Raw genomic sequence first — 27,540 nt, forward strand, 5'->3', positions numbered from 1 at the left:
AATAAGATGAATATGCTAAAGGCTTTAATAGAAAAAGTAGAAAATATGCAAGAACAGATGGACAATGCAAGCAGAAGTATGGAAATTTTAAGAAAGAAACAAAAAAATGCTAGAGATCAAAAACACTGTAAAAGAAATGAAGAATACCTTTGATGGGCTCATTAGTAAACTGGACACAGCTGAGAAAAAAAACCATGAGCCTGAGGCTATGTCAATAGAAACTTCCAAAACTGAAAGCAAAGAGTAAAAGTCTGAAATAAAAAACAGCATTTCTAAGAAATGTGGGAAAACTGCAGAAGATGTAACATACACACAGTGGGAATACCTGAAGCACAAGAAAGGAACAGAAGCAACATTTGAAGCAATAATGACAGAATTTTTCCAAATTAGTATCAGACACCAAATCACAGATACAGGAAGCTTGGAGAACTCCAAACAGGATAAATGCCAAAAATCCCCCAAACTATGTGTAACCATATCATATTAAAACTCTAGAAAATCAAAGATGAAGAAATCTTTAAATATGGCAGAGAAGAAAAAGATGTTACCTATAGAGGAGCAAATATATGAATTGCATCCAATTTCTCCTCAGAAATCACACAATCAAGAAAAGAATGGAGTAAAATTTTTAAAGTATTGAGAGAAAAAACTCTAAGACATGTGAGTTTATACCCTGTGAAATTATTCTTCAAAAGCGAAGGAGAAATAGACAACTTCTCAAAAAAAAAATTGAGTGACTTTGTTACCGGTAGACATGCCTTGCAATAAATCTTTTTAAAAGTTCATCAGAAAAAAATATGATATAGGTAAAAAATGTGGATCTACATAAAGAAAGACAGACCATCAGAGAAAAAATAAGGTAACACAAAAGCTTTTATTTTCTTACTTTTTAATTGATTAAAGAAATAACAGTTTGTGCAAAATAATAATAGCAACAATGTATTTTATCATTTATGCATATATATATGGGCTTATGTATGTGTACGTATTTGGGAAATAAATGGCAGCAATAATACTAGACATGAGAAGGAGGAATAGAAATATTTTATTATAAAGTACTGATATTACCTGTGAAGTAGAAAACATTATTTAGAAGTAGGCTTGGATTACTTATAAATGTATATTGCAAATTCTAAGTCAACCACTAAAAAAAAATGATAAAAAATGTAGTTTAGCTGATATGCTAAGACAGAAGAGAAATTATAATAATGTAAAATGCTCATTTAAAAATCTCAAAAGGCAAAATAGAGTGGAAGACAAAATTGAAACAAAGAACAAGTGTAACAAATATAAAACAGTAACAAATATAGTAGATATTTTAGTCCAAGTATATCAATAATCACTTTGAACATCGATAGTCTAAATGCACCAATTTAATGACAGACATTGTCAGAAGTAATCAAAACAGAAGACCTGACTATATGTTGTCTATGAGATACTTACTTTAAATATAAAGAAACATATAGATCAAAAGTAAAGAGATCAAGAAAGATATATCCTGTTAACCCTAATCCAAAGAAGGTGAAAGGAGCTATATTAATTTCAGACAGAGCTGACTTCAGAGTAAGGAAATTTATCAGAGTTAAAGAGGGGCATTACATAATGATGTAATACTCCAAGAAGACAGCATATTTGATGCATGCACCCAGCAACAGAGCATCAAATATGTAAAGCACAAACTGATAGAACTCCAAGGATAAATATATCAATCTATTATTAGATTGAGTTGGAGACTTAAAACATCCGTAGCAGAAATGGACAGATCCAGCAGGCACAAAATCAGTTAAGGACATAGCTTAACTCAACAGCATCACCAATCAACTGAACATAATTGACATCTATACATGACATTGTCTGAGAACAGCAGTTTACACATTCTTCTCAAGCTCACATGGAACATTCACCAAGATAGAACACATTCTAAGCCATAAAACACACCTTAATAAATTTAAAAGAATAGAAATCATACAATGTCTGCTCTCAGATCACAGTGGAATTAAACTACCAATGATTAACAGCTGGAAAGTCCCCAGATACTTACAGATTAAAAGCACACTTTTAAGCATGGGTTGAAAAAAAGAGAAGTCTCAAAAGAACTTAAAAAATATTTTGAATTAAACGAAAATGAAAATACAAAATATCAAAATGGAAACATTGAAATATTAATGTTTGTGAGATGCAGGGAAAATAGTGCTTAAAGGAAAATTTATAGCATCCTTAGAGAAAAATTTATAGCATTGAATGCATATACTAGAAAAAAGAAAGATCTAAAGTAAACAATCTAAGCTTCTAACTTTGGAAAGTAGAATATGAAGAGTAAATTAAATTCAGTGTAAAGAGAAAAAAGAAATAACTGAAATTAGAGCATAAAACAATGAAATTAAAAACAGGAAATCATAGAGAAAATCAACAAAACCATTAGCTATTTTTTAAAAGATCAATATAATTGATAAGACTTTAGTCAAGCTATCTATGAAAAAACATGGAAGACACAAGTTACTAATATCAGTAATGAAAGAGGGAGCATCACTATATATCTTATGAACATTAAAAGGATAATAGTGAAATATTATGAACAATTGTATTTCTGTAAATTTGATAACTTAGGTGAAATGGACCAATTCCTTGAAGGACACAAGCTGCCAAAACTCACATGAGAAGAAATAGACAACTTGAATAGGTCTATATTTATTAAAGAAATTTAATCAATAATTAATCTTCTCAACAGAATGAAATGTATTTGGTGGATTCTACCAAACAATTAAGGAAGAAATTATACCAGTTTTCTACAATGTCTTCCAAAAAATAGTAACAAAGAGATTATTTTCTGATTCATTTTATTAGGCCAGCATTACTCTAATATCAAAAGTGGATAAAGACATAACAAGAAATGACAACTACAGACCACATATCTCTCATGAACATATATGCAGAAATCCTAAACAAAGTATTAGTGAATATAATTCAAAAATATATAAAAATAATTATCCACCACAACCGAGGGGATTTATCCCAGGTATACAAGGCTGGTTCAATATTCAAAAAAAACAATTAATGGAACTTATTATATCAACAGACTAAAAAAGAAAAATCACATCATCATATAAATAGATGCATTTGACAAACCCAACATTCATGTATGCTAAAATTCTCAGCAAACGGGGACTAGAGGGGAAATTTCTCCACTTGATAAAGAACATTTACAAAAAACCTACAGCTAAAATTATAATAATAATGAAAAACTTGAAGTTTTCCCAATAAGTTTAAGAACAAGGGGAGGATGTCCCCTCTCACCACTGCCTTTCAACAGTATCCTTGAAGTTCTAGCTAATGCAATAAGACAAGAAAAGGAAATAAGAAATAAACTGAATGGGGAGGAAAAAGTAAAACTGTCTTTCTTCTCAGACAGCACAATTGCTTATGTAGAAAATCTGAAAGAGTCAACAACAACAACAAAACCTCATGGATCTAATAAGCAATTATAGCAAGGTTGCTAGATCCAAGGTTAATATACAAAAGCCAAGCGCATTCCTATATAGTAGCAATGAGCAAATGGAATTTGAAATTAAAAACATATTACCATTTATATTAGATAGAAAAACTGAAATGTTTACATATAAATCTAACAAAACATATACAAAATCTAAATGAGAAAAACTTCAAGACTAAAGAAAGGTATCAAATAAATATATAAATGAAGAGACATGGATACAAAGACACAATATTGTCAGTATGCCAGTTTTTCCCAACTTGATCTATAGATTTATTGTAATCTCAGTAAGTTTTCTCAATAAAATCCCAGTAAGTTATTCTGTAGATATTGACAAACTGATTCTGAAGTTTATATGGAAGGCAAAAGAGCCAGAATAGCCAATTCAATATTGAAGAAGAAAAACAAAGTCAGAGGGCTGACATTACTCAAATGCGAGACTTACTATAAAGCTACAGTAATCAAGACAATGTGGCATTAGTGAAACAACAGACAAATCAATCAGTGGAACAGAATGGAGAGCCAAGAAATAGGCTTACTCAAATGGAGTCAAGTCATCTTTGAAAAAGGAGCAAGGCAGTAGAATGAAGCAAAGATAGTATTTTCAACAAATGATGCTAGAACAACTAGATATTCACATGCAAAAAAAAAAAAAAAGAATCTAGACACAGATTTCACACCCTTCACAAAAATTACCACAAAATAGATCATAGACCTAAATGAAAATCACAAAACTCTGAAACTCCTAAAAGATAACACAGGAGAAAACCTAGATGACATTTCATATGGTGGTGACTTTTCAGATACAGCCCCAAAGGCAGGATCCATGAGAGAAACAATTAATAAGCTGGACCTCATTAAAATTAAAAACTTCTGCTCTGTGAAAACAATATAAAGTGAATGAGAAAAACAGCCACAGAATGGAAGAAAATATTTTCAAAAGACACATATGATGAAAGACTGTTATCCAAAATATACAAAGAATTCTTAAAACTCAAGAGTAAGAAAATGAGCAACCCAGTTCAAAAGTGAGAAAAGACCAGAACAGACACCTCATCAAAGAAGATGTACAGGTGATATGTAAGCATATGAAAAGATGGTCCACCTCATATGTCATTAGGGGACTGCATGTTAAAACAAAATTCAGATACCACTGCAGCCTTATTAGAATGGACAAAATCCAAAACACTGATGACACCGAATGCTGTCAAGGATATAGAGCAACAAGCACTCTCATTCATTGCTCATGGGAATGCAAAGTGGTACAGCCACTTTTGAAAACAATCTAGCAGTTTCTTACAAAAGTAAACATGCTGTCTCTTACCATGTGATCTGGCTGTCCCACTCCTTGTTATTACCCAAATGAATTGAAAATTTATGTCCACACAAAAACCTACATATAGATGTTTATAGGAGCTTTATTAATAATTGTCAAAAATTGAAAAAAACCAAAAGATATTTCAATAGGTGAATGGATAAATTGTAATACATCCATATTATTCAGTGTTAAAAAGAAATGAGTTATTAAATTATAAAAATACATAGAGGAAACTTAAATAGTTATTACTAAGTAAAAGAAGCCAATTTGAAAGACTCCATACTCTGATTCTAAGTACATGACATTCTGAAAAAGACAAAACTATGGAAACATTAAAAAGATAAATGGTTGCCAAGGGTTAAGGGAGAGGGGGGAATGAATAGGCAAAGCATGGAGGATTTTCAGGGAAGTGAAATGTTTCTGTATGATGAATGGTGGATATATGTCATTATAAATTTGTCATAATGCATAGAATGTACAACACAAGTTTACCCTAATGTAAACTATGGACATTGGTAATGATGTGTCAATTTGAGTTCCTCAGTTATAACAAACATACCACTGTTGACAGTGGGAAGGATTATGGGTGTGTGGGAATAGGGAGCACATGGAAACTTTCTGCTCATTTTTTGCTGGGAACTTAAAACTACTGTATAAAATAAAATTTATTAATTAGTTATTTTTAAAAGCCAATGATTTGTCATGATATTAATAAATTGTTATTAGCATATTTCAGCTCCTAGGCACTAGGTCCTGCTGCTTTGTAAAATCTTTCCATAAATATTTTTATTTCTATTCATTAACAATGAGGGAGAGTGAATACAATACTGAATGTGAAAATATCCTTGTAAATGGCATGAATTAATGCAACAAAATCAACTCCAAGACATATTTCCAAGACAGAAAACAAGCATGTTTCGAAGGATTTTTAGTATTATATTAAATGGAACAACAATACAATACAATACAATACACCTGGGAAGCATAATTTACATTATATAACATTACATTTTCCAAATAATTCTTTTTGTAAAACCCTTTAAAGCAAGTTTTAATACTCATTTTGCAGGTGAGGAGGAAAAATAACTTGGGTAGGTAATAGAGCCAAGTATATGGCAGAGCCAGGATTCAAACTCTAGTTTGTTTTACCCTCACCCACACTCTGAAGCACTCTCCTAGTTTTATACATCAGTCTTTCATGAGCTCTGGTAGCATGAGTCTAGTCCTCGGAAGTGGACAGCCTTGACATACTGTCAAAATCAAGTTTCTGAAGCACCATATTCTGGACCTGGTAAATTCTCCAGGACTGTAAAATACTACCATGGAAAGTCTTGTGGCAGGCAGCAAACTGACCTTTTTCCTGATGCCTCTATCTTCCCGTGTGCTTTTATTGAAAGTGAAGTATCCACTTCATAATGGCTACAAAAGAATTATTTGAGAATGTCTGAATCTGTACCATGGATAAGGATGATATAATATTAGCAAAAAGATAAAAGCAATTACAAATGGCATACAGGAGGAATATTAACTTCTATAGTTTTTATTTACAAATTTATTAAAGAAATTTGAAACTCTCATGCATGGATGGCTTTACTAAATGCCTTTATATTTTTTATCATCCTTCATCCTTTTTTTCCCTGTGCATCCAATTGTCTTGTCAGGATGGATTGAAATCATTTCCTTGTCTAACGGCTTTCAAAATAATTGCAAAGAATACCAAGGCTCTCAAATCCTAGTGTTAGTTCTCCAAAGTTTACACTTCACCTCTTGTCTTTATCATATTGCTAACCATATTGCTAAGCTGTAGCTACTCTCCAGATCTGTTCAAAGCCAGCATTTAAGAGGACTGCTTTCCTTCAATGGGCTCTGTGAAGTGACTGCTACCAGCTATTTATTACTTGGAAATAGTTTTGGTGTTTGTAATACTGCAGTTCTGTCTCTCCATGTCTATCTCTCCTACCCATGTTCTGTGTTTTGTGGGGGCCGAGATTGGGCATTGGGAAGGCACAGTTTATAATCTGCTGGAAAGAATGCTTAACATATTGAGATTGAAACAAAAACAAACAAACAAAAAAAACTTCTGTCCTGTGGAAACAGATTCCTTCTTATATCGAATATAAACAGCAACCATCCCCTTTGCCTATAGCCACCTGGAAGCTCTCTGGTTAGCCATTTCCAACTCACTGGAGTGTAAATCATACATGCATGCATATAGCTGTCTATATTTGGAAAGAATAACCATATTTCCTACAAAAATTGAATTGTTTGGGCAACTCAGTTGGTTAATGGGGCCAAAGGTAAAGTTGCAGCTCTTGTATAGTCAGTCCTTCTCACTGTACACAGTCGCTGGTCACAGAGTGAACTCCCAGTCTCCACAGTCTCTTGAAAATGTGTTTATTGGGGGAGAAGGCGGGCGGATCACAAGTTATCGCCACTCTCACTAAAACAGCTCAGAGCTCATGCTTACTGATGATGCATCTCAAATGAGGAGAGTAAAACATTGATACCCCTGGTCTCATACACTTTGTTTTCATTTGCAGATTTAGGTAGCATTCAGTCAGCTTGGCCCCTTGGTGGCCACGATATTTTTCTGTATCATCAGAGCCTGGTGTGCAGCCAGAGTCAGGCTGGTTACACAGTAAATGCTTCTTCAGTGAGTTAAAGTTACAAAAGTAAATCCAGCTATAAAATAAAAGCTAACAAGTCCCATTGCTGGACTTTAAATAAAAAAAAAAAGAGGAGATGAAAAGAAAAGGATGCATCGTGACTTTTAAACAGACTATTGACTTTCACTGGAGTGTACAGCTCACATAGTGATTAGGAATCTGCACCATAATTGTTCTTGTCATCCACACACTTGGCTACAGTCGATATCTTTTTATCATATACATTTTTTAATCATGGATTAATAAACAAGAAGTTTGTATTTTATTGATGATTGGATTATAATATTGACTAACTCCACAATCTCACACATGGCTTCTGAAAATATAAACAAGGTCAAAATGTAAAGATCACAGAGAGTGCATCAAAGACATAAATTAGCCTCTTTTCCAACTCTCTGTATGACTTGTAGGAGAGCAGGAGAATTTTGAAGTTATTTGTTAATTAAATAAATGATTTGTTCTAGACCAAAGACAATAACATAAATAAAGATTAAATTAAAATTATTTTATCCTACTGGAATACTGAGTGGTTTTACTTTTAATAAATTTTGGTTGTGACTAATTTGCTGAATAGAATTTGATTTGGGCTGCTTTTAGAATCTTCATTGAGGTTATACAAAAATAAGTCCTCTGGCGGTTGGCAAACAGAGAATGTTCTGTTCAGGAAAGTGGATTTTACTTCACCACCTGCCAAAAAAATTAGGGTTTTCTCCTTCAAAGGCTGGGTTCTTGGAAGAATTAGAATTTTTCCCTTCTGCTTCCTGATATATCTTCTTTCTCTGCAATGCCACCCTCCCCACGCATGGTGTCTACTCCTGGTGCAAGTTGCCCAGCATTCCAGAGATACTTCAGCTAGCTGGCTACACAGGGTGAAAGTACAAACTGTACAAAAGTAAGACAAATTATGGGTAGAAAAATCTCAGTATGATTCATTTCCAGTAGACAAACTCCCAAATACTGCAAACATTTTAACCATTCTTCTTTCCTCTTTCCTCGTCATTAAAACTTCTAGTGTAAACCTAAGGATGGTCCTCATATCATCCTTAGTCATTGGGAAACTGATGGAAACACTTCTCCGGACCCCATCTTGGCCACCTTCTTTACATATGTGGCCTGTGAACACTGTCTTCTCTCTTGTAATAAACCATATTCCCATGCCTTCAACTTGATCAGGACACTCTGGAAACCACCACTTTGGGTTTTATATCTTTCTTTTTCTAAAGGTTTCCTTTGATTCCCGGTCACTCTTCAAACTGATGTCTTCAGCTCTCCTTCTGTAGTATGATTAATTGCACCAATGTCAGTTTCTTGGTTTTGATAAGCTACCATAGTTGTGTAAGATGTTACCATTGAGGGGAAGCTGGGTGATGGATACATGGGCTCTCCCCGCACTGTTTTGCAAATTCTTTTGTCTGCAATTATTTCTAAACAAAAAAATTAAAAATCAGACGTATTCATACTAAAAGATAATTTCACCTACAGCTCATAACTACATGTGAGTGAAAACGTTGCTGCACTCTCAAAATAATCATGCAACTCAGAATTACTGTTGGGGTGAGGTATTGGGGAGGGGAGATTGTTTTATTTATTACAGGAGTTATCTTCTATTTTGAAGTTTTAACTGCTTTTGGAGAGGGGATTTTGGGAGCTGGATGGTAGAGCATGAGGGGACAGGAGGAGAAACAGATTTAAGCACAAGCATAAGAAAGAGATCGCTTTGTGATGTCTAAGAAGGAGGTAATCAAAAGCACAAATATTTTGCATGTTCACGTAAAGTTGTCTTTCTCACGATGAAATGTATTCAAATAGAATTAATACTTCTTTGGAGCTCTTCATTTGCATCTGTTAAATATGATAATAATACCTTATGTATATAGTAATTTACAATTTTCAAAATTCACATGTATTATCTCTTTGATCTTCATAAAAATTCTGTAACACAGGTAAAGCAGCAATTATTATTCCCATTTAAATATGAGAAAATTGTAGATCAGAGAAGATGAGTGTACTTTCTCAGGAGAAGCTAAGACTTGAACCTGTATTTTCTAATTCCTAGTCAGATGTTCTTCTTAATATACCATATATTATTAAAATATCCAAGTTTGGAATTTATTTTTATCTGGCTTAAGGAGCAAAAACCACAAAAATTGTTTACTTTGCTTTATCTTTGCTGGTGGGGGATAGGGGAGAGAATTACTTTAAATAGTAGCAATATCCTAAGAAATCACAGGCTGTGAAATACTTAATGAACTTTTTTCCTCCATATATCACTCTGTGACTGTGTTTCCTATGAGAAACTCTCTGGGGCTGTCCCCCCATGTCTCTCAGCTCTCTGTTTTTCTGGTAATGCTTTGACCCTCTTCTCTTCCACCTTGGATATTCTTTTACCTTGCTTTAATTTAGAAACCAAGATTGTTTTTATATTTTATCTTACGTAATAGAATTTTGTAGTCAAGCTTCTTAATTTAAAGAGAGAATCTAAAGAATATTTTTCAGTTTCTCATTTTTTAAACTAGATTATTGATTTTTCCTAAGTGGCCCCTTTAGTCTTATATGTGTGTTTGCTTTTGGTCCTAGATTCTACCGCCATTGACCTTCCCTAATCAATCAAGCCTATTTTTCACCAGAAAGTTCATTTTGAGCATTAAAAGTGACATTCAATATATTAAAATTACACATATAAAATGTCAGGGTTTTTTTTGTTTTTTTCTTGTTTGTTTGTTTTGAGACAGAGTCTCACTCTGTCACCCAGGCAGGAGTGCAGTGGTGTGATCTTGGTTCACTGCAACCTCCGTCTCCCGGGTTCAAGCAATTCTCCTGCCTCAGCCTCCCAAGTAACTGAGATTACAAGCATGTGCCACCATGCCTGGCTGATTTTTGTATTTTTAGTAGATATGGGGTTTCACAATGTTGGCCAGGCTGGTCTCAAACTCCTGGCCTCGAGCGATCCGCACGCCTCTACCTCCCAAAGTGCAGGGATTACAGGCATGAGCCACCGCACTCGGCCAAATGTCAGTTTTTTCATGCCCTTTTAAGATCAGCTATACATATTATGTTATTTTTAAATCTACAGTTTTGATCAATAACTTCAAAGGAGCATTTCAGAAATGTTTATTCCCTTTTACAGACTTATTGAATACCTTTAAGCATTTGAAAAGATTTATAATTTTATTTATTGTAGATTTATTTTTAAATAATTCACTTATTTTTATCTGAATTAACAAACAAAACATTTGCAAGGAATAAATAACTTCTATACATCTAAGAGATTAAACATATGCATATATATATGGTAAACCCAAAATTTTCTTAGGTATTCCAAAAAAAAATACATACATGTAGTAAGCAATCACCTTATATTCACAAGTCTAAAGCAATTGCTCAATTTCACATCTTCAATAGGAGTTAGAAGGCTATCCCTCCATTAAAAGAGATTTTCTCATAAAGATACGTTAAATATCAAATATGCACATATTCCTTTTAGCATGAAATTTCAGCGCTATGGCTTTTTCACTTTTTATTTTTAAATGTATTAACATACAGTAAAAATGACCCTTTTTTGGTACAGTTCTATGAATTTTAACACATACATAGATTTGTGTAATCACCAATAAAATCAGGATACAAGACACCAAATTTCCCCTTTAATTCCTTAAAAGTTTCCTTTGATTCTTTATATGACTGCACTCTGCCAATCTTCAAACGTGTGTCTTATAGCTTTCCTTCTGTAGGCTAACCTGCTGTGCCAATGTCAATTTCCTGGTTTTAATAATCTACTGTAGTTATGTCAGCTGTTACCAGGGGGAAAGCTGAGTGATGGACGCATGGGACTAGTCTGTACTATTTTTGCAACTAATTTTGGGTCTATAATTATTTTAAAATAAAAAGTAAATGTTTCTGTGTTCTCTGTCTGGATGCGTTCCTGTACTCACAATTCATTTTCAGGAGAGAGGTTTATCTATTTTCCTACAGAACAGTTCCATTACTCCCAAAAGCCCCCATATGTAGTCATTTTGTAACCACACCCTCTCTCTACCTACCTGAATTGCCAAAGAGTCACTGATCTGGTCCTTGTCATTATAGCTTCATTTTTTCAAGAATGTCATAAAAATGAAATTATACAGTATATATGATTTTGTGAGATGGACTTCTTTCACTCAGCATGATGCCTCTGAGATTCGTCCAAGTTTTTGCATTATTGATACAGTTTGTTCCTTTTTCTTGCTGAGTAGTGTTGCATTGTATGGATGTACTACAGTTTTTTAATCCATTCACTTGTAGAAGGACATTTAGGTTGTTTCCTGTCTTTTGCAGTTATGACTAAAGTTGCTATAAACTTTCGTGTACAGGTCTTTGGGTGCACAAGGTTTCATTTCTCTAGGGTAAATACGCAGGAGTGGGATTGCTGGAATGAATAACATATGCCTAACTTTTAAGAAACTGCCAAGCTTGTTTCCAGAGTGGCTATACCTTTTCAATATCAATGTATAAGAATTCTAGTTACTCCACATCCTCACCAGCACAGTGTATTAACAATTTTTATTTTAGGAGTATCAGTAGATATGTAAGGGTATCTCATGGTGGTTTCTGCATTTCCCTAATGGCTAATGATGTTAACCATGCTTTCATATGTTTATTCTCCTTCTATATTCTTTTTGGTGAAGTATCCAAGTCTTCGCCTCCACACACCTCCTTTTTGTTTTTGAGACAGGATCTCACTCTCATCACCCAGATGAAGGTTCACTGCGGCTTCGACCTCCCAGGTAGGAACATGCCAGACACCCAGCTTTTTTTTTTTTTTTCAGTTGAGACAAGGTTTTGCCATGTTGCTGAAGCTGGTCTCAAACCTCTGGGTTCAAGTGATCCTTCTACCTCTGACTCCCAAAGTGCTGGGATTACAGGCGTAAGCCACCATGCCCTGCCAATTTTTAACAGGGAGTTTGTGTGTGTGTGTGTGTGTGTGTGTATTCAGTTTTGGCTATTCTTTATATATTCTGGAAACAAGTCTTTTGTTGGATATGTGATTTGCAAATATTTTCTCCCAGTCTAGCTTGTCTTTTTTCTTAATGTTGTTTTTCTGCAAGGCAAAAGTTTTAAACTTTGCTTAAGTTCAATTTCTCTTTCTTTTATTTTTTGACTTGTGTTTTTGATACCATCAATAAGAACTCTTTGCTGAATCCTAAGTTACCAAGACTTTTTCATATGTTTTCTTTTAGAAGTTTTTTTTAGTTTTACATCTTACATTTAGACCTATGGTCCATTTTGAGTTAATTTCTGTATAAAGTATGAGATTTAGGTTTAGGCTTATTTTTTGCCCATAAATGTTCACTTGTTCTAATGCCATTTGTTGAAAATATTCTTTCTCCATAAAATTGGCTTAGCATCTTTGTCAATTGGCCCTATTTGTATGGGTCTATTTCTGGATTTTTTAATTTTCTTACATTGATCAACATATCTACCCCTTTGTCAATACTCCACTGTCTTGATTACTGGAGCTATATAGTAAGTCTAAAAATTGAGAGGTGCAATTCTTGCAACTTTATTCTTTTTTGAAGTTCTTTTGGCTATTCTACTTCCTTTCCTTTACATATAATTTAGAACCATGTTGTCTATATCAACAAAGAATTATCCTTGTATTTTTGACAGGAATTATGTTGAACTTATAGATCATTGGGGGGAATTAATATCTTTACTATATTGACTCTTCCAACCCATGAACATAGTATATATCTCCATTTATTTATTTAGGTTTTCTTTTATTTATTTTATCAACTTTTTATAGTTTTCAGCTTATTGATCTCTTATATGTTTCCTTAGATTTATATGTGAATACTTCATTTTTCAGTAGTATTGTAAATGTTACTATTTTCAATTTCAGTTTCCAGTTGTTCATTGCTACTATATAGAAATAAGATTAATTTTTGCATGTTAACTTTGTATGCTGCAACGTTGCTAGGCTCACTTATGAGTTCTAGATTTTTTTAAATAGATTTCTTGGTATTTTCAACATAGACAGTCATGTTGTCTGCAAGTAGTTTTATGTCTTCTTTTCCAATCTGTATGTCTTTTATTTCCTCTTCTTACTTTATCGCACAGGTGAGGACTTTTGGTAGCCCCAGTCAAGTTTCAGTGTTCATATTTTTGGTCTAACATAGTGTATACTTTCTAATCTCATAAGTTTTAAAGCTGTTTCTTTTTCTTTTTTTTTTTTTTAGACAGAGTTTCGCTCTTGCTGCCCAGGCTGGAAAGCAATGGCACGATCTTGGCTCACTGCAACCTCCACCTCCCGGGTTCAAGTGATTCTCCTGCCTCAGCCTCCCAAGTAGCTGGGATTACAGTCAGGTGCCATGCTCGGCTAATTTTGTATTTTTAGTAGAGATGAGGTTTCTGCCTGTTGATCAGCCTGGTCTTGAACTCCCGACCTCAAGTGATCTGCCCACCTTGGCCTCCCAAGGTGCTGAGATTACAGGAATGAGCCACCATGCCCAGCCTAAATCTGTTTCTTATAAGTATCATCATATGAGGTTTTATCTTTGTTCCTTACGTAGTAGTGTTCACTTTTTTGTTTTCCACCAAAGGAGTCAGCAAGGGAAACCAGATGAAACTGTGTTCATTCTTTATTAACTTTAAGCACTTTAAATGCGCCTACTTCTCATACATACTGAAGCACACTAAAATTCTTTAAATAAAGATAAACGATCCTAATAAATCAGCAAAGACTGTCAAATTCCCATTAATTTGGCAACTTTCTAATGAAGAGTTTACTTTATCTTTTAAGAACACTAGGATATTATAGCTTTTCAAAAAATTATGAATGAGATACCTGTTAAGTCACAGAATATAGTTGGACATGGTTAAATTAATTCAATCACCTTTCAAGTAAAGAATATGGGGGAAGCCACGTTCAGATGACTGGTGCCCCAAGCATGCAGATGTCAGGAGCCTAGTTCAAATTAAGGCAACTAGAGTGAACTTCAGATATCAGATTTCAGTCTCTGATTTGCTGAAAAGCCCAAAGAAGCCAGTTCTTGAGACTGAAATAAAGGTGGGTTCCTGACACAGAGAATCAGGTACAGTGGCATAGTTGGAAGGTCAGTCTTGAGGAGTGCCAGCAGTAAGAGTGCCTCCAGTGATAATACTGGACTCCAACGTGTGGGGCTGAAATTCTTACTTAAGCTCAACAATGACATTCCAACAGTAAATAGGAATTAGAGGTGGGTTAGGGAGTAACCTCCATGTGGGGAGAGGAGGGATGAATAGGCAATAAACCACACAGATTTTGATAGTGTGAAACATACGTGGCAGGTTTCATTCATCTTTACCTTCCTCCTTTCACCCACCCCCGACAATGCAGAGGGGTCTTTATTCTTATTTCCAAAATCAATTTTTAAATTAGAGATGTTTATATTTGAAATGTTTAATTCATTTCAACTATGTAGATTTATGGAATTCATTCTATTGATCAAATTGAGTAAATACTTAAAAATTCTGAAACTTCTACTTTGTTTCTAAATAGAAAATCTCTTTCATTTTAGCATGTCTATAAATACCTTTTTTTTTTTTTTTTTTTGAGACAGGGTCTCACTCTGTTGCCCAGGCTGGAGCACAGTGGCACAATCATAGCTGACTGCAACCTCCAACTCCTGGGCTTAAGCAATCCTCTTGCCTCAGCCTCCTCAGTAGCTGGGACCACAGGTGAGGGCCACCACACCTGGCTAATATTTGTTTCTTTAATTTTTTATAGAGGCAAGGTCTTGCCATGTTGTCCAGGCTGGCTTCAAACTCCTGGGCTCAAACAGTCATTCTGCCTCAGTCTGCCAAAGTACTGGGGTTACAGGTGTGAACCACTGTGCCTGGCCCCACCTTTTCTTGAAGAAGAAAATCATTTGACCACCTAGCAGGTATCTTAGAAACTTATAGGTGGTAAAGTTCAGGTATTTCATTTACCTAATTTCATTATTAGCAGCAGCCAAAGCATCGTTTTGGACAGATTCTTGGACAGAATCTCTGAAAAGAGCTCTCAGATCATGAAAAAACAATTTATTTCTGTCATATATCACTTCATATTAGGTCATGATTCACCCTCAATTATGTTCTCACTTGAGGTGTATGTCTAGACCTGCCAGGATAGTAAGCAGTATGATAAAATGGGTTGAACAGATAATCCCCACAAAGTCTGATCCATTCTAATGGTTCTATAATTCTGCTCAGGTTTTCTTTTACCTTATCACTCATCTAGTGTTATAGTATTGGAATATATGATCATTTACCTCAGAATAGCTCTCTATATGCTTCCAAAATGCCTACTGGGTAATTAAACACTTTTTTTCCCTCAAGAAAAAGATATTTGTAGAAATGCTAAAAATAGATCAAAATCTCTTTCTGAATTCAAGTCACTCATACAACTGCTTTGGCTCTCACAGCCTCCTAAAGGTCACCTGTGTGGTTATTTGCATTCCTTGTACCATCAACAAATATAAATTAAGCCACCTGCAAGAAGAGGAACTTTAAATTAAGGCAATGGGCATTGACTGGGCCCAAAGGATCCATTTCCACTAAATGAGGCTATAAAACTAAACATGACCTAAGCATTCTTCTGCCCTCCAAAACAAGGCTCAAGATGACAGTAAAGCCAAGAAAACATACTACCTAGAAGAAAGCAAAGGATGCGACAAACGCTCATCCCACCCTTTCTTGGTACAACAAAGCACAGATAAAATACAGCATTGGAAGAACCAATGGTCTGATGCAGTAGCTTTTCTTCTGTTTCTCAAATGGTATTACTATTAGATATTTACACACACGCAAACACACACCATTCTCACAGTAAAATATCTTCTCTAAGATGTATTAGCAGGAGGCAACACCTCAAAAGACACAAAATAAGAGCTCTCAAAGGGTCATTACTTAAATATAGAACAGCATGTATTTCTCATCAGTGCATAATCTTTGTGTGTAAATGGATACAGTGGAGCCTCTCCAGTATCTTACCCCAGTAAATTCATATGAAATAGCCTACAGCGATCCTACTAGGTAAGTCTGTACAGCATGGGGCTGGAATCAGCTGGAAGGCAGCTTAATAACAGTGGGGAAAAAGTAAGGCTGTACTAGACATTTGGCATTGTACTATGTATTTTCTGTCTTTTGGGGTATAGTGTGGGCTTTTTGTCATAATTGCTTTCCTTAGGAATTTTTGAAAAGCTTTGAGGTTTCTTTTATATTAATTGACCATGAAAAGGAAAGTGTCTTCTGTATCTCCCTGTCATTGAAAAGTTGCATCCGTTTGCTTATTCCAAGACCAAACTAAAATGTTCTACACCAACATTTCCCAAAGGAATGATATGAGAAAACAATTTTAATGTCCACCTATATTTAGAAATATTGCTTTAAGCAAAGTTAAAAAGATTGCTTTTCTTTGGGGTTTTGCAGTGCCTGTAATAAGTTAAGGTACATTAAGAATCTCCTAAAGTAATACATAGTAGTCAGGGTTTCCAAACTTGCTTGTCCACAGAATCCTTTCTTGTGGAGCATCTATTTGAAACATGTTTTTCATAAGACACTTGAATTAAACATTGCTTCAAACAGGTTTCAACAGAAATATCTTTAAAGCTAGAAGATCTTGTTCTTCCTTCTTGCTAGCTGGTCCCAGGTGATTGGTGGCAGGGGCCAATCCGAATGTAATTTTGCCCTATTGTTTTCTTTTCATTGAAAGGATCTGCTTGGTTTGGTTTTACAGAAGATGATACAAACATCCTCAACAAAACTGCACACTCAGCAGCAGAACACAATTTTGGAGGTACAAAATAAGCAGCCAGCCTTTCCTTGGTTGATTATATATATAAAAAAGAAATAACAGTGACAATTGATCGCAATGTAAAATTTGAGTGTGGGAAAGTCCTGCAAATTTGAACTATGCTCTTCCTTTTCTGATTTGTGTGCTATCAGTGTATTCATATACAAGGTTTTACTCTGCGTGGGTACATTTATGTGAATAAATCCTCTATAGTAATACCACTTAAGATATACTGATGATAAAACATATTCTGTACAGAAGAAATTCGAGTTCATTATACTAGACCAATATAAAATCTCATTGTATACATATTTCCTCATATAGAAAGAGAAAATACAAATACCTATAAATATATATGTATATGTGCATATATAAATACACATGTATATATATATAATATATAAGTATAACATATAAATATATATTCGATACATGAAATGTATAGGACATATGTACACACAAACACACATACAATGCAAGTATTGTGACATGAAAACAATTCTTTCTGTGTTCCCCTCCACCCAAATAATCAGATAGTCATTCCTTATAGTAATTCAATAAGGTTACAAATTCAGATCATTCTGTAGATAATTTTATTAACCTAAAATTTTGCTTTAAGCCAGTTAGTTTTCCATGGAATAGATGTAACCTGTGTCAACATTCTTGGAGACAGCCTAATGAACATAGGTTGTCATAATGTGCTGTGTTGTAGGCAAATCCAAACAAGGTGGAAGAAGCAGAAGTCATTCTATCTTGTAGACAGGGGATTCAGCCAAGAGTCTGACTGATGTTTTTCCAACTCAGTTGATGAATTTTTTGGTATCTTCTAGCTTCAGTCTTAGTCCCTGTGTTTTGAGGAAGTACAAATAAGTATTTAAGAACACACAAATTGTACAAATCTAAGAAATGCCAATTAGTGGTGCCCACAAACTCCTGAATTGAAGGGAGACATTTCTAGGGGAAGGAGGCATAGTAGAAAAACTGACCCTGCCTTCCTTATCTCCTTCCTTCTGTCCTTTCCTTACACAAAGTACCTTTTAATTAGACTTTAGGAGAAAAGTGAGGATGAAGATTAGTGGAAAGTTGGATGGAGGGCATGTTTAGTCTGCCGAGTGAAAAACAAATGAATGCAAATGACAAGAAAATAAGTTTGGCTAGAGCAGAGGGTAAGTCCAGGAAAACAACTATACTTTGGTAATTTGGGGATGGGACATTTTTGTCTTTCATTTGATGAATCATAGAAGCAACTTGAGGTTTCAGTATATAAGTACATACTATAGAGTTATCTATATTAGCTATCAATCTATATATATACACATTGTATATACATATAAAGATATGTTGCATCCATATAAATATAGATGTGTTATGGATACATAGATAAGTTTAGATAGATACATTATATATGTGTATTGCTCTATATATCTATATATCATATATAGATGTATTTTATATATAGGTATAAACAGACAGCTATAGATAGATGTATACAGTGCATATCTATATCTATATATAAAATTTACTAACAAAAGGATTCTAGGAAATTGGCTAAATTACCATATAAGGGAGAAATAGAAACAAATTACATTTATAGAAATGAATCTTGTTACAGGAATTATTTTCCTATTTATATACAATGGTTTTGATTGAAATTTATAAATTAAAATTCTAAATAATACCGCTTATGGGCTGAATTGTGCTTCCACAGAATTCATATATTGAAACCCTAATGCCTAGTGTGACTGTATTTGGAGATAGACCTTTAGTGGGATGATTAATACTGGTGCTCAATAAAAACTTTTTGAATTGAATCAATGACCTCTCAGGGTCCCTTTGTATCTTTCTATGAGATTGATCATCTTTGCGAAGTAAGTCAGCTTTTCCCTACTCTGCAAAATATCAATCCCACAACAGAGCACGACTTTAAGCTTCTCCCAGCCCATGGCTGGACAATGTACAAGTTTAGCTCATTCACTAATTTAGAAATTGCTTGTCTTAAAAGAGTAAAGAAAAATGCTGCTTCATCAGCACTTTCTTGTTCTACCTCCTCCTTTTAAGTTCTAATCTACATCAGAACATCCATATCATCTCCCTTCTATCTTCTAGCTAGAGCCACTTGCAGGAAAGAAACAGTCCTAATAGTAGTATCTGGAATCTCTACTTTCTCTCCACCTGGATCATTTACGCTTCAAGTCTGCCACCAAATCCCATGCAATGGCAAATAAGAAGGGAAATCTGCTTATCCAAGGGGGGCCATAAACTGGGTTCTCAGAGGATATTTGCTTTACATGTTGTTTTTAACAACATTTAGCAATTTTGTAAATCATCTTCCCCCAGAAATCTACATTTCTGGTTCTTTGAAAATGTTGGAGCTAGGCACAGTGGCTCATGCCTGTAGTCCCAGCTACTCAAGAGGCTGTGGTGAGAGGATTGCTAGAAGCTAGGAGTTTGAGTCCAGCCTGGGCAAGATAGCGAGATGCCATGTCTAAAAACTGAAAAACATTGGCCTATTTACTTCCACTGTCCCACATCTGCCCACCCCAACAGCAGCCCATAGGTGTTGAGGGGTGACTGTTCTCCTTAGACTGGTCCTGCACTCTACAGCTAAGCCCAGGCTTGACTCATTTTAGGAATGCAAATACAGATACCGCCTGCTTCCCTTTCTCATGGACAAAATCCATTAGATCCCTGGAGGCACTGAGTCAATAACGGGCATTGGACTTGGGCGTTTTGTCACTGATAAATATGGGGGAGTAAATGCACAGAGGCAAGTTGGGAGTCATTCCTCCTGTGGTGTTGATTATGATGGACAGCTGTCCCATTCTCAGCACAGACATTAAGAAAAAAAAGGCTCAGAAACTTCCCTCCTACTTCATCCCTGGAGCCGACCCTCTAGGACCAGAAGGAAACCTCACTTTCTGAGGATACCTAGAAAGGAGAATACAAAAGCACAGACCCGCAAGAACTATGCTGGCCTGACACCAGGCCCATGCTACTGAGCAGTCCCACCTCTGACCATGCCCAGACCAGGGATGTGTTGGGTCATTTCGTGAGCATGAGGAAGAGGTAGACATCCTCCAGACTGAGAAACACCAACTCTAGATCCCCCAGCCTAGGATTTCTTCTTCTTTTTTTTTTTTTCTTTGCTAGAGAAAGCATCTAGAGGGGCCTAAGAAGCTATGAAAATCAGGCTGAATCTTAGAATGAGTTCCATTTACAAGCTTCAACAGTAACTTCATGTGTAGGGAATAGGGAATTCAGTTAACCTCTCTGTTCCTTGGTATTTTAATTTGTCTGAAAGTGATAATCATCATATTTAGTGACCTCCCGGGTGCCCTGAGCATTAATGAGACAATGTGAGAAAATTATTAAGTTCTATGGTAATGTTAGTCCTAATTCTACTTTTTTTAAGCTTCTCATTTCTCTTTTAGGAAAAATTTGTTAAATAAAAATGCCTAGTACTACAAAGAGTGTAGGAAAAAAACTAAAATCATTAGTGAAACAACTTTAGCAAAGAAAATAGCAAATTTACTCAGCCACAGAGGGGGACCTTTTTATACCCAAATCTAAAGTACCATCTCCTCTTTATCATTTCATCCCGGCCCTTTTGGGGAGCATAATTGTAACTTAATTTTGGAACTCTATGTCTATTACAAATCCTTCTCTTCTAAATGATTAAAGTTAACAATATCTGAAATGTCTATGGATTTTTATATAGTAAGTGCTAAAAGATATGCTTGAATGAATGAATGAATGAAAGAAGGAATGAAATAACTTTCATTTGTTTTGGTTTTAGAATAATAATAGAATAGAGGTAGAGGTAGAAAGGTCAGAAACAATGGAAGAGGATTAAGAATGTTGCCCTTAAGCGCTATGACACTCAAAATCATTCCTCTCCTTTTGTCAACCAACAAGTCCTAATAAGTCCCCACCATGTTCAGCAATGGGAGAGTAAAAGACCTGTGAGACATTGCCTCTTGCTTGAAACAGTTTAAAACCTAGTTGGAGAATCACAGCAAACAAATATACATAAACACATATGAAACAATGAGAAATGATGGAATATAAAACTCTGGATTGAGTATATGCTCAGCAGACATTCAGAAAAGGGAGAGGTCACTAGAGATTGATACAGTCAGAGAAGTCTTATGAAGGAGGTGGTACTGAAATTGATCTTTAAAATACTGTCTGGATATAGTTATAAAAGGAGATGAACTTGCTATATCCCCATCTATTTCTCACATTAACCCTGTGAGGTTAATCTCTTTCCATAAATGAGGAAACAGCTCAGGCAGATTAAGTCACTTATCAAGGTCACACAATTGAGGACTATCTAACACAGGAGAGCTGTGTAGGTCTCTCCTCTACACAGCACGTCTGTTCTGTAATGTCTGGATTGCTGCGTATCAGAATAATAGCCAAAGCTGGCCTTTTCTGGTCTGGTCCCTGCACCATATTAGCCTCATCTCCCACCATCTCTCCATATGGCCTCAGCTTCAGCCACACCTTGTGTTTTAGGAAGGTTCCTAGCGGGAAACACATGGCACACTTAAAAAGGTTTAACTGAAAATAATGAGGAATTATTCTTAGAAAAGTGGATATCTAGGGAAACCAACAAAGGCTGGCAAGGCACCTAGGGACTAGCAAGAACAAGAAGCCATTACTACCTCAGGACTGAAGAGGCAAGAGGAATAAATACTGATAACAAAGTCTGGAGTGCACTGACACAATGGAGTGGGGCCAGGCAACAGGAGCAATAGCTTTACACAGATACTGTCAAAATCAGTGAGAATAAGTACCCCAGCCTCTCCCCTGCCTGCCTTTGCATCTCCTACTGGTGTCTTCCATTGATCAAGTCTTTGGAAGACAGAGGTCAAGGGGATCTGAGAGATGCAGGCCAAAGAGGTCAGGTTCCTGGACACAGAGAAGGAAGGGCAGAGAATTGATCTTAGGGGCAAAAAGAGATACAAGTTCTCTCTGCCTTTGCTAACATAGCTGTCACCCAGAAGGCCCTCCATTGCCTGGGTACCTCTTCTTCCTCCTTTTAACTTAGCTTAAGGATCACCAACCCTGGGAAATCATTTGTTACCCACAGCTTAAGTCGGGAGCTGTCCTCTGGGCTTTTACAGCCTCTCTGCAGACCTTGATTATTGTGGTTATCATGCTGTTGGAATAGATCCCACGTCAGCCAGATGCATCAGGGGCTGAGGAAAATTGCTACCCTACTTCAACCTGATGAACACAAGGAAGCTGATCACATTGAGCACTCAATGCCAAGCGCATATTTTCTAAATTTTAGATTTTGATTTAATTTTAAACTTAGAGAAAAGTTTTCCTTTTTCCTCAGATTCACCAATTAACATTTGGCCCCATTTGTATTATAATTCTCTATCTATATAAACATTTCTACACACACCTACATGTATGTAAATTTTTCTTTTTATTATTTGAAAGTTGGAACCATTGTATAGTTCTTTGCCCGTAAATAATATTTCAGTGTGTATTTCCTAAAAACAATGACATTCTCTTACATACTTAGAATACGATACTCGAAATTATGAAAGCTAACATTGATACAGTAGTATTACCTAATCCACAGTCCATTTTTCAAATTTTGTTATATGTGCCAATAATGTCCTTAATAGCTATTCCTTCTCCCCTTCCCTGGTCCAGAATCCAATACAGGATCATGCATTGCAATTAGTTGTCACGTATCTTTAGTCTCCTTTCATCTGGAACGCTTCCTCTGCCTTTCTGCATCTTGACCTTGACATTTTTGAAGAGGACAGGATGCTCATTTTGTAGACTGTCCTGCAATATGGTTTTGTCTGATGTTTCCATATGATTAGATTTAGCTTCTTCATTTTTGGCAGGAATACCAGAAATGATATTCTGTCCTTCTCAATGTCTTACATCAGCAGTCACATGATGCTGTCTGTCCAGATAGTCACAATGTTAACTCTGATGATTGGTTGTGTCTGCCAGCTTTCTCTATTATAAAGTTATGATTTTAAATTTCTAAATAATTTGTGGAAGATATCTTGAGCCTATGTAAGTATGCTATTCCTCATCAAACTCCAGCCACTTTTTTAAAAGGAAAAGAGGACAATTCATTGGGAATAGTGAGCAACAAAAGGAAATGGCATGAACATCCAGTCACTCCTAACTCCCTGTCCCTGGTACCGAGGCAGGTTGCTATGATTGTCCAGGGTTGTCTCTTTAAAATTAGGACTTGTCTCTGCTGGGTCCATACAAAGCTTCTTTTAGGCGAAAACTGAAGGAGTTAATTTGAGTCTCAGTAAAAATAACAAACCAACCCCAACAGCACTTTCTTGGGGTCAGGACTCAGTCCACTTGGAATTCTCCTCTCTCCTCCTATCATCAGAAGCAGGGATCCCTTCCTGCCTCTTCCAACTTCACTAAATGTACATCAAAACTAGGCAGGCCTTCTACTGGTTTATTTACTTCTGAGGTCTGAGTGGTAGAAGGATAGCCTAATTATTATCGACCCAAGTCATTTTTCTTGCTTAGGAAACTATTTAATATTATTAGGAGCCAAAGTCTGGTAAAATTGGAAGCCAAAATAATCTTGTCCTCAGACCTTGAAGAGATATACGATGTTAATGTCTCTGCCTTTTAAAAAAAATGTAAGTATTTATAGAATTTTAAGCCGGTACTTGTTTCTTATTCCATATCTCCCATAATAAGATCATCACAATGAGAAATTGAAATCACCCGTAAAAGACTGCATTGTAGCTATGAGTTTTGTTGTGTGTCCCACACTAGACTGGGATCTCCCTGAGACCAGGACTGTGCACCATTTATTTACTTGTGCATCCCCCTTCTTCTGGCATATTGCACACCACATAACGAGTGATCAGGTTTAGTTTAATAAATAAATTGGGCCGAGGTGGGCGGATCACGACATCAGGAGATCGAGACCATCTGGCTAACACAGTGAAACCCCGTCTCTACTAAAAGTATAAAAAAAGTAGCTGGGCGTGGTGGTGGGTGCCTGTAGTCCCAGCTACTCGGGAGGCTGAGGCAGGAGAATGGCGTGGATCTGGGAGGCAGAGCTTGCAGTGAGCCGAGATTGCTCCACTGCACCCCAACCTGGGCGGCAAAGTGAGACTCCATCTCAAAAATAAACAAATAAATAAATAAATTAATTAATTAAATGGCCTCCAGCAGTTTAAGTTATTCTTCCCTGCACTCTATTTCTTTTATTAAAATATTTCAATCTAGAAGCAAAAAGAATTCAGTTCAAATCTATACTTTTTAAATTCTTTTGACTGTAGAGAATTATAAAAGTTTCTTAAAAATATAAAAAGACATCTAAATAAATGTACAGATACCACTTTTGCAGACAAACTGTCTTTATATTTTTAAATAGTTTTTATTTTGAAATAGTTTAAGATTCACAAAAAGTTGCCAGCATGGTACAGGGAGTTCCTGTGTACCCAGCACTTACATATAGAATACATTGTCCAAACCCAGAAATTGACTTTGCTGCAGTACAAACAATTATAAGAATACGGGCTGTACTTAAGTTTTTTGAGACGCTAATTTTTACAAACACTCTTTTTTTTGTTTAGAATTCTAAAAACTTTTATCCCATCTATAGTTTTGTGCCACCATCGCCATAATCAGAATACAGAACTGTGTTCATCTCCTTCACGTTATCACTTTACAGTGACATTCCTCCGCCCACAAGACTAATTTCTGGCAACTTTTTTTTTTTTTTTTTTTGAGATGGTGTCTGGCTCTGTTGCCCAGGCTGGAGTGCAGTGGCGCTATCTCAGCTCACTGCGATCTCTGCCTCCTGGGTTCAAGCGATTCTTCTGCCTCAGCCACCTGAGTAGCTGGGACTACAGACACACGCCACCACGCCTGGCTAATTTTTGTATTTTTAGTAGCGACGAGGTTTCATCATATTGGTCAGACTGGTCCTGAACTGCTGACGTCAGGTGATCCACCCACCTCGGCCTCCCAAAGTGCTGGGATTACAGGAGTGAGCCACCGCGCCCGGCCAATTTCTGGCAACTTTCTATCTATTCTCTATAATTTTGTCATTTTGACAATGTGACATGAATGGTATTATACAGCACGTACGTTTCGTGATCGACTTTTTCTCACTCAGCGCGATGCGCTTGAGGTTCCTCCAGGGCCTCCTTCTCTTCTCCTTTTATTTCTTCTTAAGTATTCTAAGTAAGTTTTATTTTATTTTATTTTTGTATATATTTAAGATGCACAACATGATGTTTTGACATACATATACATACGAAATGATTACTACGGTCAAGCAAATTAACATATCTATCATCTTACATAGTTACTGCTTTAGCATGTGTGGTGAAAATACCTGAAATCTACTCTCTTAGCAAATTTCCAGTATGCTATACAATATTATTAATTATAGTCTTAATATTGTACATTAGACCCCTAGAATTTATTCATTCTACATAACTGTAACTATGTACCATTTGACCTTCATCTCCCCATCTTCTACTTCCTGTTTCTATGTGTTCCAGTTTTGTTTTTTTAGATTCTATGATGCAAAAAGATCATGCAATGTTTTTCTTTCTGAGTCTGGTTTATTCCCTCTTACATAATGTCGTCTAGGTTTATCCATGTTTTTAGACTGAATATTATTCCATTGTGTGTACATAGCACAATTTCTTTATCTATTCATCTGCCAATGGACAGACATTAAGGTTTTTTCCATACTTTGGCTACTGTGAATAATGCTGCAATGAACATGGGGCACAGATACCTTTTTTTTTTTTTTTTTGAGACGGAGTCTTGCTCCGTCTCCCCGGCTGGAATGAAATGGCGCAATCTCGGCCCACTGCAACCTCCACCTCCCGGGTTCGAGCAGTTCTCCTGCCTCAGCCTCCTAAGTAGCTGGGATTGCACACTCCTGCCACCGTGTCTGGCTAATTTTTCTATTTTTTAGTAGAGATGGGGTTTCACCATGTTGGCCAGGCTGGTCTCGAACTCCTGACTTCAGGTGATCCACCCGCCTGGGCCTCCCAAAGTGCTGGGATTATAGGCGTAAGCCACCACGCGTGGCCGGCCACAGATATCTTTAGAAGGCTGTGATTTCGTTTCTTTTGGGCATACACCCAGAAGTGGAATTGCTGTGTCATATGGGAGTTCTATTTTTCGTTTCTTTAGGAGACACCGTATTGTTTTCCACAATAGCTGCACTACTTCACTTCTTTATCTCTATAATTCCTCTATTATAATTTCTTCTGGTCTTGTAGTTAAAAATATAAACTCTATGATAATGACTTCTAAATCTTTATTTCCAGGTTCCTAGAAATTCAGTCTTGGATATTCAGATATCTACTTTACGACTTTGTGAATGCTTAATACATTTCCCAAAATTAACCTGGCCAAAACAATTTCTTCTAAAAACTAAAAAGAATTGGAGAAAGCACCAATCTTTTTCATTTCAACACCCACTATTTGCCAAGATAGATATTGAGGCACTCTCCTTGATTTTTCTGTTTCTTTTACTTTTCTCATTAAATTCTTTAATAATTCTGTTGATTGCACCTACAATCATATCCTGAGTTTGAATGTATTTATTCTCTCTAGAGGAGCGGAGCGTGCAGAGCAGAGGTTAAACACCTGGGATCTGGGTTCTTCTTTAAGTATTCTAAGGAACTTTTATTTTATTTTATTTTTGTATATATTAAAATGTACAACATGATGTTTTGATATACATGTACATAGTGGAATGATTACTACTGCCAAGCAAATTAATATGTCTATCATCTTGCTTCTTGGTAGATGTGAAATCTCGGTTCAATTGCTTACATTTTCTATACTCCCACTTCTAAATGAGGACAAAATAACACCTACCTCATGGATTTTTTTGTGATAATTAGTCCAGTAAAAATATGCACACTTTTAACAATCCCTAGTGCACAGTAAACACTCAAAAAGTATTAGCTATTATTAGTCATTTGTTCATAAATTCTATAGAATGGCAGCGATCTTGTGAAAGGCACTGTTGTAGGCACTGTGGATATCCAGTGATGTAAAGGAGTAATGTACATTAAGTGATGATAGTGTTTGTGATTACTATGGAGGTTGAGCTATGAGGAGTGAAGCTGGCTGAAGGCCTCTACCTATAACATCTTTGGACCTCCTACTGTGTTCACACAGGCCTGGATTTCCCCAGGCTAATCCTAGACTGTACTGACCAGAAGGTGCTACAGCCAGGTCATTTCTGCTCAACATGAGACTCTTCTAACAGGCCATC

The sequence above is a fragment of the Gorilla gorilla genome, chromosome 1 (assembly GCF_029281585.2).
Source record: "Gorilla gorilla gorilla isolate KB3781 chromosome 1, NHGRI_mGorGor1-v2.1_pri, whole genome shotgun sequence".
Taxonomy (NCBI): domain Eukaryota; kingdom Metazoa; phylum Chordata; class Mammalia; order Primates; family Hominidae; genus Gorilla; species Gorilla gorilla.